The sequence below is a fragment of the Chiroxiphia lanceolata genome, chromosome 8 (genome assembly GCF_009829145.1).
Source record: "Chiroxiphia lanceolata isolate bChiLan1 chromosome 8, bChiLan1.pri, whole genome shotgun sequence".
Taxonomy (NCBI): Eukaryota; Metazoa; Chordata; class Aves; order Passeriformes; family Pipridae; genus Chiroxiphia; species Chiroxiphia lanceolata.
This window is the reverse complement of record NC_045644.1, coordinates 34,681,209-34,699,788: the sequence shown is the minus strand read 5'-3', so window position 1 is coordinate 34,699,788 and position 18,580 is coordinate 34,681,209. Positions and strand designations below refer to the sequence as shown.

Sequence of the window (18,580 nt, the reverse complement as noted above, 5' to 3'; positions counted from 1 at the left end):
AGAGTTAGAAAAGGATGCTATAAGGCACAAAAGATTCTTTTTTAATGTAGGTCTGTATGTGTGCATACACATGTGGATATCATCATGGCTAGGCTCTATCCACATTTGTTACAAGCACATTGGTGGCTAATAAGGCCAATACGAGATAGACATGTCTGATTACAAAATGCACAGCAGGAAGACTCCTTAGGTGGTAAATTCTGCAGGGCACAATTCTTTCTGCCTTGTCTTTTCTCCTTGAGAGTGACCCTGTGTGTGTTCTCAAAGGAAGCAGCAGCGTTATAGATGGTGTGTCTCCAGGTCTCCTGATTGGAGGCCAGAGTAGACCAGTTATGTTGACATGTGGATCTATATGTGTAGATAACATCCAACATGCAGGACATTTTTGCACATTTATTGTTCAGACTTGCACAACAGCTTAACTTGGTGACCCATCAGTTATTTGCATGGGTTTATAAAAAAAAAAACAAAAAAACCCACAACCACAACCAAACCAAACCAAACCAAACCAAACAAAAAACCAACCAACCAAACAAAAAAAACACAAACAAAAACCAAAAAACCAGTATATGCAACAATCACAGACAGCTTTAAGCAATTTAACTGAATCTGCTTGGAAATTCCTTTCAACCAAGAGAAAGCCCTTCATATTCTCAGCAGTTCCCAAATTCATTGAAATCCAGGTGGGACGGGGCTTGGAGCAACCTGGTCTAGTGGAAAGTATCCTTGTCCATGGCAGGAGGGTTGGAACGAGATGGTTTTTAAGGTCTCTTCCAACCCAAACCATTCCACGATTTCAAGAGTCATCTTGGACACAGCAAAGCATTTCACAAGTACAAAAAGAAAGACTTTAAACCTCTTTTAAGGGAAACTATACAAAACCAGAGGCTTGAAACCATTCAGGAACCTCAAAAGCTCCAAATATAGCTTTTTACCATCCAAAAAATTCCCATTTGTCATCCAAAAAATATCTACCAGTCTAGAAGTGATCAGACCCACCAACATGCATCAAGACATCGTTCCTGCCGTTATCTACTGGACCCAAAAAATTGCCATTATGCCTGTCCTTTGAAGGAAGGGTTCACAAGAAGAGGAGTTTGAAAAGTATAAATAGCTTGCATCGCATTTTAGCCCACAACATTTCACAGGGAAATCATTAAAAAAATACTTACACTGAGACCACAAGTGTGACACGGGTTGTAAATGCATGATCCTGGTACAGGGAGCTGGCTCCCTGTCAAGTCTCCAAACATCCCAGCAAAAGCTTCCCCCCCTGCCAGAAAAAAAAAAAAACAAGGGAAAAGAGAAAAAAAACCAAGAGAACTGAAATAAGAGAGTTAAACCAATATATAAATATATTTACACTTATATTACATTTATATACAATTACAAAGACTATCTACACATAAGAAAGAAACACCCAGCACCCCCAAAGGAAAAGGAAAAGGGAAAAGGGACAAAACAGCATTTCCTCGAGAATATCCACCTTAGGAACTCTGTCCTCCTCACACAAAAATACTGCAAGGACTGTCCAAAGGAGACTAAAATGGACAGGCAATTTCCAAACAGATACTGCAGCCATTCCAAAAGATAGAATATAGCATATATACCAAGCATGCATAGTAAATCAAGGTTTATCACCTGTTTTGGGGTATTTTGCACAAATTAAGGCATGGCACATAAGTGATGTACATCTTTGCATAGCCCTTTTGCTTATCACAGAGGTGTGCATGCTTGGGAAAGGCAGCGTGTGCTGTGTGTGCCAATAATCATCAGTGCACAGACAGCTCAGGGCCCACACAAACTGCTCACAACAGCAAAACCTGCACCAGAGAGGAGCCATGAGAAGAGAAGGATGAACTAGGTAGGCCCACAGATTTGGTAAGAAAGCTACAAGGTTGCATTTAGCACTCCGGGAATCTTGTAGAAGTTTAGCTCTTTGTGCCCAGCACCCACTTCCCAGGGACAGAGGGATTAACCAAAATCTCCACTTCAATCTGAAATGCTCTTTTAGCTCCCATTAATGTCTAATTTGCATTTTCAGGCTGAACATGTGTTCATGTTATATGTTATATATGTTATATTTGTTATATATGTTATATATGTTCATGTTATCAAAATGGAGGAGATCAAAAGGGCTCTCCCAGCCCATCATCCTGAACTGACTAACAGAGAGCCCAGGGGGATACCAGTCTTTTATTCGAACACCAACTCCATGGGAAGGCAATTTAATGTTATTTGTTAACTTTGCATGTTAACAGATATGTTAACAGATATTTTGCTACCTCTCAACAGATCTCTTACCCCTCTACAGCTTTAGAAGAGAACCTTCAAAGTGATTTTTCCTGATCAATTATTCAAGGCACAGAAAAAATTTTCCATAACATGGATGATCAAGAGAGTACATTCTTTAAATGCTCTACTTAACTTTAAGGCCTCAGAGCACAGGATCAGTTGAGCTGAACATGTTAATACATGTATATGTATAACATATACATTATGCAAATATACCACACCTACCTACATTTCAATGAAAAGAATTGAATGCAACCAATTCCATCAGTCAGGCAAATGAGATAAAATAACATCAACCCTGGACCATGTGCCTGGCAAGAGTCTCGTGCTTTTGAAGCAAACCTAGGCTACTGGGCACACAAACCAAACACATGTTATTTGTGGGTCACCTGAAAATAGTTTCTGGATTGGACAGCAGCTTTAAATTCACTATATTCCCCACATTAATTTGTGTTGATTTCACTTGCATAAACTCAAGGGGCAGAAAATAAATATTTTTCTGCTGCTTACTCTGGTTCACTTATCTGCAGCACACAAATATTTAAACCAGCTGCAACGATAAACAGCCAAAGGCCACTTCTTAGCAGAAGAGTTTGCATTAGCATTTGCTGCCAAGGAAGGAATTCAGGCACAAGCCTACAGATCAGCAGCATCCCTGATTTCCAACGTTTGTAAGAGAGGAAGAAAGTTTTCTCAGGTATCTTTCACAGGAAGCGACTCGGATCATCAGCTCTCACACTGAAATGTGACCCCACTGATAGCACAGGCAGTTTTGAGACACACATCCCTCTCTGGGGTGGAGACTGTATCAAAATCTGGGGGAGATTGTATCAAAATGGAGGAGATCAAAAGGGCTCTCCCAGCCCATCATCCTGAACTGACTAACAGAGAGCCCAGGGGGATACCAGTCTTTTATTCGAACACCAACTCCATGGGAAGGCAATTTAATGTTATTTGTTAACTTTGCATGTTAACAGATATGTTAACAGATATTTTGCTGCCTCTCAACAGATCTCTTACCCCTCTACAGCTTTAGAAGAGAACCTTCAAAGTGATTTTTCCTGATCAATTATTCAAGGCACAGAAAAAATTTTCCATAACATGGATGATCTAGAGAGTGCATTCTTTAAATGCTCTACTTAACTTTAAGGCCTCAGAGCACAGGATCAGTTGAGCATCAGCTTCCAGCCACGCTGCAATGCTATGTCATCCTGGCACTTACGCATCCTTTTTACATCATTCTAAGATAACATTTGGGTGCAATTACTAGAGTTTGAAACATCCATGCTACCAGTTGCATACAGATTATTGTTCCTTCCCTGAGCCAATAAAAGAATCACATAGGAGGTTGAGGTTAAGTCTTAAATCAGTGCATCACAAGAGCTGTCTCTGCAAATACAAGAGGGAGAAAATAGTACGGCAGGATCCTGGCTTGTTCAAGCCTTTGGGATGGATTTCTTTAAACTCTCTCCTTACAGTGAGCTGCCCACCATGATTTCTTCTGAATTAAAAAACAGCTTAGTTTTTTTAAACATCAGAGCAACAAAGCAATCAGCAAAGAAAAACCACAAAGAAAAGCACAAGGTGTATATGCAACCCTTGACAACTGCAAGCTTGTAGCTGGACTGTGCTTCCATCCTTGGGTTCAATTGGGTAAGTGGCTATCAGAGCAGCTCAGTGTCTTCTCAGTCTCCTCATGCCAGCTCATGTTTGTGACTGCTGTTCATCCAATCCTGCTACTTCTCAAACTTCCTCAAACACACACAGGGATGGGGCCCAGTTATGAACATAAAGAAACAAAATGGGAGGAAGAGCAAATGCTGTCAGTCACCGAGAGCATCAGTGCTCCAGAACAATTGAAAGCTCTTTACTAACATGCACCAGAGCTTGGAAATAAAACACAAAACCTCCAGCACTCATCTGCTCTGCTCCCCTGGGTGCTATCTGCAGTTCCACTGGAGAGCCTGTCTGTGCACTGAAAGTGTGATGTTTGGGGGTAGTCATGACTCCTTGCACAAGAATGACATGCTCACAGAAATAACTATAACCCAGACAGTGTTTCACAGCTCAGAATAAAAAGCAGATGCCAACTGGACAGAGGTATCTGCAGCAATTTCACTACTATTCACTAATGACCATGCAGGGATCAGACAGGAAAGACACCCCAGCACTAAGGACCAGAGAGCTGCTGCCGTAAGCACAGGGAGGAGAGCATGTAGGAGGGGGAACGCTGGTACAGAACAGAACTCTCAGTTACATAGAAGCTGCTCTGTTAAAATCTGTAACACAAGAGGGCCTGGACTAAAGTGTCACATGCCTGGCTCAGGCCTCGAACCCTCAGACAGCTGGCAGGAACGCAGTGTGCCTCAGAAACACCAGCTCCTGGGTTTTCCAAGGTTTCTGTTGACACCATGAAACTTGAGTTTTCAACACTGGTACACAGCACTGGAAAGCTTCTTTACAGGAGTCTTATCCTTCTGAGCACACACACTTACCCTTCTTCACAGCTAATGCAGGGAGTGTCACCACTGAAAGAACAGTTTAACTTCTCCTTTTCAGCCAAGCTGTTGGACAGCTCTTTTTGGCAGTGTTTACAGGAAAGTTCGGTCTGCTTCAGAGGAATTAGCCCTACAACCAAAATCAAAAAGAGCTTTCAGTCTTCCTGCCCTCACTTCTCTCCTGCAGCCATGCCTAGAAACTAAACTATCCTTCTTGTACCTTCTACTGCTGCATCAGTTTTCCCCACAGCCTGCACAGTTATTTCTGTACCCCTTCTGTGCAGGTTAGGCTCAGACAACACTTACAAACCTTTCACTGAGTAAGAACTGTACATTTCATAGATCCAGATAGACATTTTATATATACATATATGTATGTATGTATTATCTGTATTCCAAGATATTCTGAAGTCCTTTGGAGACTCTCTAACTAAAGCAGTAACTGTTTGGATTTATAAATTATATCATTTTATCTGTCTAAGAAAAGGGCAGATGAAGATTGAACTGACAGGACAAGTGTGGGGAGAGGGCTGTGATGAAACAACTCCAGTTAATTCACTCTGGACTTACCTTATTTTCAAATCTATGAAGATATACAGACTTATAACTGTGTCAAATGTCTTAAAATATCAGCAAGTTAAACAAAGCAAAAAATGAGGCTACAAGTTTGGCAGACTTAAAACTTTCATGAGTTTTTGCAGAGTTTTCTTCTCAAAAAATATAATTTTGTCAAGTGGAAATACTTTGAGAAAACAGCTTGGTAGATGGCTTTTTCCTTGACCATAAATAATAAAAATGAGGCATCTATGAGACACTTAGCCCTAACCTTAGCTGTAGTTCTCACAAAGCCCCTGGTGAAATCCTACTGTCCTCTGCCAACGTAGAGCACCTCTCTATATCCTGGCTTTAACATGCAATTTTGTTGGAAAGGACTCTAGGCCAAAATAGAAACTGTGTGCTACGTTTGTTTTAGCCTTTTACCCCCTCTATCTATTTAAAATAAGATAAATGAAAAGCTGAAAAGCCATGCACTACTTTCTCCTGTCAAGGATACTAGGACCAAACAGCTTCAGGAAACAAAAACTGTGGTGACCCAAGACCTGTCCTGGCTCCTCCAGCAGCACCAATGCTCCCCAGCACTGCTGTTACAGAAGTGGAGAGTAACCCAGGTTCTCGTTAGTAAATCCCTTGGGGTGAATCAGAGTGAAATGACACTGAATAATTGGTGTTTGTGTAAATATGTATCTGTGTGCTTTATTTTAGAACAATTTGGATTCAAAGGAAAATAGGTGTACAGCCGTTTTGGTTGTTATCATCTATAGTAATACAGCAATATTAAAGCATAAGAATAACACTTAAGGAAATGTATAAGGAAAAGAAAGAAAGGATAAAAGTGGGAAGATATACATAGTCACCACTTGCTGGATCCAGTGATGAAAACTGGTAATTGTGGTTTCAATGTCTGCAGGCTGAAGATGGTGGTTGGAGTCCTGTCCAAGTGATGGTCTTGATCCGTTGGGGGTGGGGGAAGCCCCCTCAAAATTCAAAGATTTTCATGACTTATATACACTCAGGCTAAGGTGGGAATGCCTCGTACCTCCCCTGCAGGGGGGAGTTTTAATGTCTTTGATACTTCCTGAAGGGGTTTTCACAGCAGAGTCATCATGTAAGGGAGGATGTGTACATGATAAGAAGGACTATCCCACCTCAAGGATCTGCCTCTTCCCTTATCTGGAAATCCAGTTTGTAGATTCAGGTATGCACCTGGAAGAGTTGGACAATAGTACTCCCCTTATGTTATCTCAAGGTCCTTTTCCAGGCCAAATTAGGAGGCATATTCCTGGAAGGATGTGCATGAGCAGCTGTTTCTTTGCAGTTTGGTACAGTGGACAAAAGTCTTTTGGTGATCTTAACAATGTTGAAGCTACTAAACATTTCAGTCTCTGACACACACCATCTGCGGTGCAGAAACCTTTTGGAATCCCTGGAACAGCAAAGAGCAGCAAGAAAGTGCACTCACAGCTTACCCATGTTTTCCCAATAAGAGCAGCTCTTTCAAGACAAGCCAGCATAGATGCACAGTTAACACACACAATGTAAGATACAAATTGGACCTTTGAATTAGACCCTTGAATTAGAATATTTCTTTGTCAGTGAAAACTACTAAAAACCACAGACTTTAAAGCAAACCTATTATCATTACGTTCTTAATACACAAAGTAATACCATGGTACTTCAGACATTTTACTTCAGACAAATTACTCCAGAAGAACCCATTTTTTATTCAACTTGACTGACAACAACAGGATCTTCACTAGCATTCCTCTTCCTCCAGCGCTAGGCAACGACGTAAATTTACTCAGCTCCTGCAAAACCAGGGCAAGGCAAATGCTGAGAGCTGGGAATCACAAATGTCTGCGCCAAGCCCAAACCCCAGCTTTAGCCTTAATTTTGAAAACCACTGTATTCAATACAATCATTGATACAATTATTAAAATAATGCATAATATAAATTATGGAGATGCGTATGTTATGCTTTGAGTTTGGAAAATGCTCTGTAGTTTTGTAGGGCAGCACAGGGAAAACAAGTAATGGGAAAGAAACAGCTTTATAACCCTCTTAAGTTTGGTTTGGCTGCAATCAGGAAAACATAAACCAGCACATTAAGGATTAGCCCAGGAAGAATATCAATTCAGACACAATAGCTGTTTGCGCTGCCAAAATGTTCCAATTCTTTTAAATGAAGTGTAACAGCAGTAATTGTGTTTCTCTGAGTGAGCTAAGAGGCAAATGGTGCATGAATCAATAACGATGTGACTTGTTCACCATTTATCTCCTTGCATGGACCACAGGAAATCCAATTGCATTATGACATTATTCAAAGCCTGTCGAGGGCACAGAATAACCGGCTATCGTTAGCAGGTGCATACCCATCTTCAAAAGGCAGACACCCACCAAGGAGGATCCAGTGGGCCATCAGCCAAAGCTTCCACTAATAATGGGGTCACACTCCCTGAAATCACCAGCGCTGCACAAGGGGACTTAATTTTTGCTGTCAGAGGACCAATTGCAATAAATATCTTCAACATTTAGATATTTTTTGGAAGCTTCGAAGTCTTTCAGTTGCTACATTGAGTGCTACTGATATGTCTGTTGACTCCAGAAATCAGACTGCAAGGAATGAATTAGGACATTCAGACACAGGTACTTTAACACAGTTATAAACCCCCTACTCAGATACCTCAGGAAGCTGCAGGTATAGAAGAAAGTTTGCAAACCTAAGTGCTAAAACCACTGCTTATATGAATAGCCTCTAGTGGATGAAATGTGCTGGTGCTCAATAAGCATGTGGTTTTAGTGATTTATCTTCTGTCATAGCTGAAGCACACATTTGCAGTGTTGAACAATTTCTGCTACAACATTTCCAAATTCCCATTTAGGCCACTGGGAATGGGACAGCAGTGCCACCTCTGTTGACAAGTCCAGGACGGCAATGCACATATTTAAAAATGCACATATTTAAAAATCCATATTTAAAAATGCACATATTTTTAAATCCTCAATTATATCCCAGAGAGATGGGAACCCAGGGAAGGCCACTGGTCCTGACCAAGCACATAGCTCCTTCCTCTGCTAGCTGGGCAATCTCCTCCTCTCCAATCTAATGCTGTAAAATATTCATCTCCTCCCCGTGTAATTTATCTTGCTCTGAAAAATTCCAATATGAAACCACAAAGACCAATCCTTCTGACCCACTTAATTTAATGGACTGCAAGTTTCTACATGTCCCTTATTGATCTGGAGAACACTAAACACTAGGAGATGTGTGGCTAAGGCACAAGGAGTTTGCAGCTGTATGGGGAGGAAGAGGTTGAAAACAGAAGTTTGACAAGGAGAAAAGTTGGTTTTGGAATTGTTTTCACTCAAAGACCAAATTTGCAGCTGGGAAATGTTGCTTCAGTGTGGGAATTTTCGCAGGAAGGGAGATAAGAAAGTTTAGCACTGCAAGAACAACCTAGAGAGCTATTTGTGCATGCGTCAGGTCTCTGATATATGAAGCAAAGCCCAGACCAGGCTGGTGTTTTTTGCCTCTGCTAAGTTTGCACTAATTTAGCAGTGGATGGATGTCCCTGAAACGATGGAACAAATCTACTCTTCACATTGGTGGGTCGTGGTCATCTTGGTGTTACCTGTCTATAATCAATTCTTGCAAGCTGCAATACAGAAGTTGATCTTCTTCAGCTCAGAAAACATCTGACTTCAGCTGGCTGCATTTAAAAGAAAAAAAAAATGAGAGAAAAAGATAACACACATAAATATAAATTATTTAAGAATAAAAATTATTCCGTGGTGCAGTTTTACAGTTTGTTTTCTGTACAAATTGCCTGCTTCTTTACATCTAAATCAAATAAAGCAGTTACTGCTGGCTGTATCTGAAACTCAGAGTTTTAGCCAAGAGGGACACTGAACACTCCACCAGGTTCCCCTCCCTCTCCTACAAAGAACTCTTCTAAACCTGCAGCCAGACACTCAGAGGGCATCTGCAGTTCAAGCCTTTTTGCTGCACTGTTCTACCTGCACTTCTCTCCCTATGTCAGAATTAAATAAAAAGTAAGCCCAAAGAATTCTTCACAAATTATTTCCTTTAGTCATCGTGGAGTGAGAGTGTCCCTAAAGAAGCTGTTGTACCACAGATGAGTAAATGTCCTCCCAAGGTAAAAACAGATGAGTTACAGGTCTCCATTGTTTATGAAACAGGGAGAAATTTATTGCCTCATACATCCTCTTCTGCCATAGTATTATCAATTTAATAGTTGGCTTGCTTAAAAGCAATACTGCAGTGTGGTGTAGCTAAAGGTAGTTACTTTTATCAACAGGATAGATTAGAGTTACATGGTATAAAACCACGATAAGAACCCAACCTTATACTGTAAAAACAACTTAGTTTTATTACTAGCCCTGAAGGAAAAAATAGGAAATGGAAAAATTCAAATAAACACTAAAAAAACCCAGCAAGTCTTAATGGACAGATGAAGACTTGAAAAAATTCAAAAGCTGAAAACAGCAAATAGTTTTTAAAGATACCAAGTTAATTTATATGGATTTTTAATACAGTCCTAGTTTTACCACAATCATCACTTGCAAGAGAAGAGTTCAACTGCTTTACTATTAGCATCTTGTAAATCAAAACAGACCCCAAAGTTTGGCATCGTGCACATGAGATGATGGAAGAAACCAGGAATTTCACTTTGAGGTCATATCAAGAACCACACGTGAAAGATCAATTCCCACACAAAGACCCACTTCAAGATGACCTGCTCTTTAAAATAATGCAATTTGGCTAGCATTTATCTATTGATAACGATGTCTAGTCCCTGCTACTCCAGTATTCTTTACTTTGGGATAACTCAAGATAAACTCTGTTCTAAGGATGCCCAGGGAACTAGGGGCCATGAATAAGACAAATGTTTCTTTCTTTTTTTGGTTATAAAATAAAGTAGGAGACAAAAATATCAAATAGAGATATTTTACATTACTGATACTAAATTGGTTTTATTTTTAAAAGAAACAACCCAAAACGAAACCAGAAGCCTTTTTGCCACAGATTCTACCAAGCCTTTCATGCAGCTTTATTCTTATAACAAATTCCACCTTCATCGCTAGTACAGTACAGTGTTCAAAAGAAGTGATCCACATCAAGAAGACCAAAAGTAGGCATAAGGTCAAATCCTGACTAAATTCTTTATAAAAAGAGTAGTTTACAGAATTATTCAATTTTTCTCTGTATAGAAGTACACACACACTGTATCTCAGTACGTGGGAACACAGACCAGCATAATAAAGTCTACAAAAAGGAATTTCACGAGCTACAAAAAAAGAGTGACATATAATAACAATACTTGTCTGTGGACACATTCATCCTTCTCAGCATAATTTGAAACGCTGTTTTCCCAGAAGCACTGAACTGAAATGAAACCACAAAATTCCTCTTATCTGGCCCCAGAGTGAGTTTGCTGGTTAGATCAACTTTACAAAACTGCAACTCCCAAAGAGTCCTCCCACATTGCCTGAAGCGGGGAGGGTGCTCAGGGCTCCTTCATTCCCTCATTAACAGACGAGAAACACGGTCTCACAATCAGGTCTTCAAAAATAAAAGCAACAAAAATGTCCTGAAGAAATGGATACCAAAAAATAATTGTCACTTCAAAGGAAGAAGACCAGGAAGGCCGAACTGCGGTCTCCCAAGGAAGACAGAGTGAAAGCACATCACTGTGTGCCTAAATTTTGACTGAGCTGTGTTTGTAGCACGTTCTGTTTCACCATAACAAGCACAACCATGGTCATTCTTGCTACACTTTCAGCAGTATTTAAAATAATATTTTGACAGATGGCCATTACAAAAGCTGTAGTTCAATCACAGACTTCTAAAACACTCCACAATCAAAGGTTTGCTAGGTTTATTCGTGCCAGCACAGCTCCACTAATGAATTTCAGCCGCAGATTCAACTTTGGCCCAAGGATACTAATTTATAAGGCCTATAAGGCTTAGAGAAGTTCAAAATTTAAACAAAATTAATCCATATACATAGAGCACCTGTCATGTATCAGCTGCACTGATGTGTATAACATCTAATGGTAACCCATCATCTTGGCACAAAGCCAAGTGAAATCAAGGAAATAAGATTCTCTCCAAACCTCAGGGGTGTGAAGTGACTATAAGTAGGCTGCTCTACTTCTCACTCTTGAGGATGAGACATTTAATGGGTCCAGAGAGCTATTGGTGTGAAAGCACTTGGGGACCACTCTGCAAAGAAGTAAATCAGCAGTAACACCAACCTCCTACAGAACATATGGACAGGAGGGCTCTTTCCACTCTCTTGTTTGTGACAAGGAACATTCTTCTGAGAAAGGTGTGGGGTTGAGGGGGCACATTCTTTATTTTTATCCCATGGGGTATGGGAGACCATCTCAGTTTTTAGTCTTATGTATATGCAGTAACTTACTTCTTTTAACAATTTGAAGCCCAAGACATCTGTGATACAGAGCAAGGCATATATGCAAAGACAAGATTCATGAGATTAAAGGAAGTACTTACTCTTGTGAGAAAGCTGAAATGGATTTTGTAGGTGAGCGACTCCTCTGCTCTCCTAATTTTGGATATTTCTCAACTCCTTTTAGACTCAAAAACAAATATGCAGAAAAACTCAGTCCCCTCAAAAGTGAGAGATTCTCCTCGCACCAAAGAATGTGGCAGCTGGCCAGCAGGAACTCAACGGTTCCCATAATCCTTGAAGTCTGCAAGTTCCCAGTTATTCCTGGCCACCATCAGAGGTAGACTTCTGGTCTGAGCCACTACAACCACACTTATTTTTGTATTCCAAGGAAAGGATATTGACATATGTAGGACTTGACCTCGAGTACACAAAAGACAGTATCGCTCAGGGCAAAAAGCCAATGCTGCTGTAACTCACTCAGCTGCGTGCGCATGTTGCAGATTCTGTACTGTGCCAATCCCCTTGTGCTGTGAATTGTTACAGCCCATGGCTATGGAGTGTAGGCTCTGCAGTGCAAGCTCCAAGGGCAGCATGTCATTTTTCAGGTTATCAAAACCCCAGCTCAGCTAACAGGTAATTTATATGTGTGTTTAAACACAACGAGGCTCAGTTGCTCAGGGCTAGAGACCTGTGAGAAAGATAACATTTTAAATTATTTAAGGCAGTGCAGAGGAAGGCTAAGAAGCCTCTGACTGGAGGAATTACAAACAGCCATGTCCAACCTGATTTCAGACATGCTGTGTAAGGCTAAAGTGAAACACAATAAACAGAACACAGCAGAAGGATAAGCTACAAACATGAGCAGTCCCACAGAGAGACACACAAAGGAGGATTTTTACCAGCAGAGGTTAGCAAAAACAAGAGTTACTTGTCCAACAGAGATGTAAGATAAACATGTTCTGAGGTAGCAATCAGTGCATAGGAAGAAAAGAAGGGGTATAGAGTGGGAAGTCGACACACCACATGAGTTTTCCTTGATATATTAGAAGATCCTCAAAAACATACATCAAATTTTATTTCATCAGGGAATTCCACAGCATAATTCCTCCCATTGCTGGTAATTTCAGCTCTACTCTACTAGGATAAACGATACTGCAAGACACCTGAGAATTAGCAGCTCCTCTTTTAAAACAGCTTATACAAACCCATATGGACAGCTGACAATGCACGGAGATCAGACATCAGACTCTGTCTGCACTGACACAATGGACTATTGCTTGTTTGGGTTTTTGCAAAATCTCTCTACCTGGAGATAAAGCCTGAGAAAAATCTGTTCCATTTGTAGTTATGTTCAATGAATTTTAGCAAGAAAAATTGCGCTTTGTACATATAATGCTCAGTTACTCAAGTACAAATTCGGTTAACCAGGCAAATAAAGGAAAAAATATTCTGGTAAAAGAGAAAATAGGGGAAGGAGAACATAAATATGACGTCTTGCCTTTTTCAAACCTCTGTACACATTTTCATCTATTATGAATTTAGCTGCAAGTTTTCCATGTGAAACCAGTGCTCATCACCTGAGCTGGATTTACCCCCTTTGGCTAACAAAAAAGGGTTGGCTTCATCACATACAGTCACTGGGAAAACCGGCAGTGGGAAAAGCTCCTGATTACCCACATTAGTGGAAGTAACAGAAAACAGAGTGACAGACCCTGAAGCCAATTACTTAAGGGAATGTAGCAAAGCACAAAAGCACTCTTCAGTGGAAAAAATTCCAACATTACAGCACATAATGGCATTTTGTGCTGAAGAGGGTATTGCAGTCTATTTTCATTATGGGAACATTTGATAGGTATTTACGGGATTTGAAAAACTCAGAAGAGCTCCTTGAAAAATAAGATAGTGTTGTGGTCCTCAGTGTTACAATCAAATGCTGAAATTCAAGTAACAAAAAAAAGCATATTGTGTCAGAACTACCAGACCAAACTATTAATCTACCCGTCTGTATTGTAACAAAGCAAGAAATTAGTTACCTTTCATTTGCTTAAGCTGTACCAAAGTGAAGAAGGAGGTGTCTTTTTTAATGTATTATAAATATCTGGAAAATTAATGACAAAAAGAAATGTTTTTAAGAACAGAGGACAATTTGCCCAAAATAAAGTGAAAAGCCTAACACAGAAAAGATATTTATCTATTTGGGGAGAATTCTTCTCTTTATCACTACATCTTCCTTTTTCTTTTGTTCCCCCTGCAGCAAATTTGTATGCTGAGCACAGCTGTTCAAGCTGCACAGACTCAGGTATTACTGGTGCCAGGAAATAATGTACAATTCTACATGTATAACAAAATTACCTCCAACCTTTCCCAAGCAGGTATTTGCATGCTTGATAGCTGCAATTCCAAGCTGCCACGGCCCTCTCAAACTTGCCTTTGTCATACCTACATTTAGGTTCAGCTTCTGTCCATTTCCTTGAGTTGAGACATGAGTTGAATTCCTATCTTTACACATTCAATTAATCCAAGAGCTCCCATCCTAAACTCTGGTAGCATTCATACCTTGTGCAGTTGATTTAGGACTAACTTTGTGTCACAGTAATTGGGCACTGCACCAAATGTGGGTCAAAGTAGCTTTTATACATGCCCACGAATACCCTCTGGAATTCTGATTTATTTCTCAGTAATTCAATTGGTTATATGTACACCCATATGTATAAGGATGACACCACATCCACATTGGTTTTAATTGTATACCTCTTAAGTTGTGTCCAACCTCAGTTAATACTTGCAGTAACTATGTTTAAAAAAAATAACTCAAGTGGACTGCAGAAGGAGCTTTCTATCATTATTTTTATTCTCACTTTCTTTTCTTAAGGCCAAATCGTATCCAACTGAATTAATTTACATTATCACCTTATAAGGGAAGTTCTGGCATAATGCAATTCTACTTTTAGCAAATTATCTTCCAAAAATCCACTGTCATGCTGCTTTAGCTTCTGTCACTCAAAAGCCCATTTGCTCTAGGATGTTCTGGATGCAGTTTAGAGGATTTTGAGAAGAAGGAGCCAAGTTTTGTACCAGAGAAATCCATGAGGGTTACAAAACATGGAGGAGCTTCTTCACACTTGGAATAAATTTACTCAAGGGTCAGAAAGTAAAAAGTGGTTGGATGCATGAGGAAGAGGAGAGGAAGCAGGGAGACAGGAGGGAGAGCATTTTAAGGGTTTTTCTCAGGCTTTTCCTGAGGTGCCCACTTCTGGTTGCTGTTAGAGAAAGGATCTGAGCCTGGACTTGGTCTGGTCCTGCTCAGTTGTCCCACACTGTGTTACCTATCACAGAGGCATCACATGTTTGGGAAATGGGAAAGTGAGATGGAATCCATTTCCCATAACATTAAGATAATTATTAATTAAGACTTAGCTGCAGCTCTTACTTGAGATTTCAGACAGGAGGAAAAAAAAACAAAACAAAACCAAAACAAATAATAAAAAAAAAAAATCTACAAACTAAGAAATTAAAGTTCAATCACAATTTCAGGGAACTAAATAGATTTACCTTGCCTAAGGGAGCTTGGTTACAGACTTTTTACAGAAAGCAACATTGCATCAACATAGGTTGTGTTGATGTACATACCATATACAGGTGCACACTGGAATGGTGAGTGCAAGCAGCAGTGTCACTCAGATGTGAAGTACAAAGCTGTGTTATTGCCCAGTTGTTCATCATGACCTTTCTGAGAGATCACTGCTACTGAACCAGAGGTTAAACTTTTGACTGATGTTACATGAAAAATCACTTTGTCACCTTCAGCACTGTTAGACCCATTGGTAGGTGATATCAGCCTCCTGGAGGGCCTGTATGGCTGAGATGAGCAAGTCTTGCTACGGAAGGGTGGCCGGGCAGCTTCACAAAAAGGGCCTATTCCACATGCACAGCACTGGGACAGGGAAAGGGAAACACAGTGCCCCTCCAGACCACCCTTATTCTACTGACTCATGTACTTAACATTCATTTTTTATCTTTTCCTCCTGACTGCCTGTGAAAAGAACAGGATTATATTATATTATTATTATATTAGTGACAAGAAGCACGAAATTTCTCTTTTGATTCTGAACACCGCTGAAAAGTAAATGTCCCCAAAATCCCTATGCATCAGCCTTGCCACAACTCCACTGAAGGCTGAACCAAACTGAACACTCACCCAGGAAGTATTTGTAATGTGAGAGTTTTACAGGACAGCAGTGGGAGGCCCAAAAGCTCCTCACACGTTAGAAGAGGCCAAGGAGGGAGATTCTGAAAGCTCAAGTTGTAACAAAGCAGCTGAAAGCTACTGAAAGCTGTGCCTAGCTGAGCCTCTCTTTTGCATCAAGAAGCTGACAGTATAAAATGTTTAAAAATAATAGTGATTTTTTAAAAACCAACAAATAATGCAATGTTTAAAAACAGTAGTAATACAGAAAGGTCAAATTCTAGCATGGGCCATAAGACATATGCCCAGAGAATAAAGCAAGAAATCTAATGGCACACTAGGGTGGGCATGAATGTCTGCCAAAACCACACCCATAATCCTGTGGTTACAGAGCATGTGTGGGTACAGAAGGAAGGCAACAGGAAAGATGCACACTTATCTTGGTGTATAAACCTCTGTCACAGAACCACAGAATATGACTTGGAAGGGACCCACAAGGATCATCCAGTCCAACTCCTGGCCCTGCACAGGACCATCCCCAAGAGTCACACCCTGTGTCCCAGAGGATCATTCAAACCCTCCTGGAGCTCTGGCAGCCTTGGGGCTGTGCCCACTGCCCTGGGGAGCCTGGGCAGTGCCAACCACCCTCTGGGGGAAGAACCTTTCCCTGAGATCCAACCTGACCCTGCCCTGACACAGCTCCAGCCATTCCCTGGGTGCTGTCCCTGGTCCCCCCAGAGCAGAGCTCAGTCCCTGCCCCTCCTCTGCCCCTGCCCAGGCAGTTGGAACTGCAGTGAGGTCTCCCCTCAGTCTCCTCCAGCTGAACACACCAAGTGCCCTCAGTGTCCTCACACAGCTTCCCCTCAGGACCCTAACTCCTAGGGAGACCCTTGAAGAAACCAAGATTAACCCATCTGAGGCTCAGGTAGATCCCTGTCTGCCTCACAAAACCCCCATTACTCCTCAAAAACTACCTCCTGGCTCTGCAACCACAAATTCAAATGTTGGTTTGTTTTGTTCGGTTTTAATAATGGGGTGAGAGCACTTACCCAGGAGCTGCTTACGTTTTGTTTGCTCTTTTCCTTTCCTTCATGTGCATCAATACGAAAGATAAACACAATCCTTTAGGTAGTATTTGGGAAAAAGTACATTAGGAGGGTAAAATATTGGTACTGTGGCCCTTCCTTTGTCACACTGCCTAAATCAACAGCTGGAAACAGAATATTGCTGATACATTGCACTTAGCTCCAGACTTCTGAAGAGTAAAATAAAAATAAACAAGCTAGAAGAAAAGTCAGCTTCTCAAAGTTACTGCAGTCTTAGAAATACAAGCTTTGGTAAATGGTTAAAAGCTGCTCATTCCCCGGTTTTGTAAACTTGACAAGGAACATATCAGGTCATCCCATCAAGAAAGAGCTGAGGGAGGGGGGGAGAGGGGGAAAAAAGGAAAACCCAAGAAGGGCAAGAACCATCACTGAGAAATAAATTTAGCTGAAACTTCTTTCTAAAACATCCTAGAAGGGAATTTTAAAATTTAAGATCCAAAATTTCTAAACTCAGAAGTTGGTTAAATATTTACTTTCAGAAAATTCTTATCAAATACATATTTTATATATGCCCCAAAGCACCATGTTATGTAAAACGCATATCAGTTGTCACACAGACACATTCAGATTATCAGATCTACTTTTAAATAATATTTAGTTTTCTCCTACCTGTAGTAAATGGAAGTAAATTCACTGTTCTTTCCTGTGACCAATCATTTACTTACACATGAAAAAGAAGAGCTGACCACAATCACCATTAACTAATCCTGCGTGTATAAACAAGTTCCTGTCCTACCTGCTGCTGCACGGAGGGTTGTTACACTCTGTGTGACCTTTCAGCTCGTGTCCCAGTGGCTCTAGAACAACTGACATTCAATGAATGCAATAAAATCTTTCACCTTCCACATATAGCTAAAATTATATTAGGGAGTGTTCTAGCAGGAGTGCAGCTGAGCCAATGCTGACATGCAATTGTGAAACTAAACTCAGCAGCAGAAATTTCCAACATGTCTAAGGATTGCTGGAAGAAAACCCACTAAAGGATAAAAACATTTTTAACAAATTATGAAGACTCTGAAGTTGGGCCAAAGAATATTGTTTAGCAGCAATGTGCTCTGTGGGGCTGCTCATTGATCATAATTGCCCTGCCTCTGAAAACAGGAGAATTATGGCCTGCACTATTACTTTGCAGTTGTGCAGAGAACAATTATGTTTTTTTAAAGTGCTGAAAGGACACACCACTTCCCTCAGATCTGCATCTTGACATTTGTCGAGAATTATATGACAATTCAGCCCAATAACTGAAGATTGACAGGTGAGTAAATTCCAAACAGAATACTTCAGAAGAATCTGAAATATTGCACTATTCCCAAAATGCAAAGCTGGTAGCTCCAGAAAGGTTTGAGAATAAAGATCAGTAAAAGTATTTGTAAGCTGGCAGAAAAGAAACCCCACAGATTCCTAAAATAAAATCAGGCCGTTATATTCCATGTTGGACTTCAAGGACTTTTTTTAAAAGAATTGTTCCTATATTGACAGGAACTACATAATCTGAATTGA

General features: G+C 40.4%; 1 long non-coding RNA gene across 2 annotated transcripts; it reads right to left on the bottom strand.

The window, feature by feature from the left end:
- Positions 1–4,869: 4,869 nt before the first annotated feature.
- LOC116790151 lies at positions 4,870–17,821 on the bottom strand. 2 transcript variants are annotated; one of them, XR_004358277.1, is made up of 4 exons: positions 17,690–17,821; positions 8,984–9,061; positions 6,209–7,159; positions 4,870–4,923 (listed from the first exon to the last, which is right to left on the bottom strand). It is a non-coding gene; the product is annotated as an uncharacterized LOC116790151 (long non-coding RNA). The 2 variants fall into 2 exon arrangements; XR_004358276.1 differs by lacking the exon at positions 4,870–4,923 and having other exon boundaries at positions 6,071–7,159.
- Between the last annotated feature and the right edge of the window lie 759 nt (positions 17,822–18,580).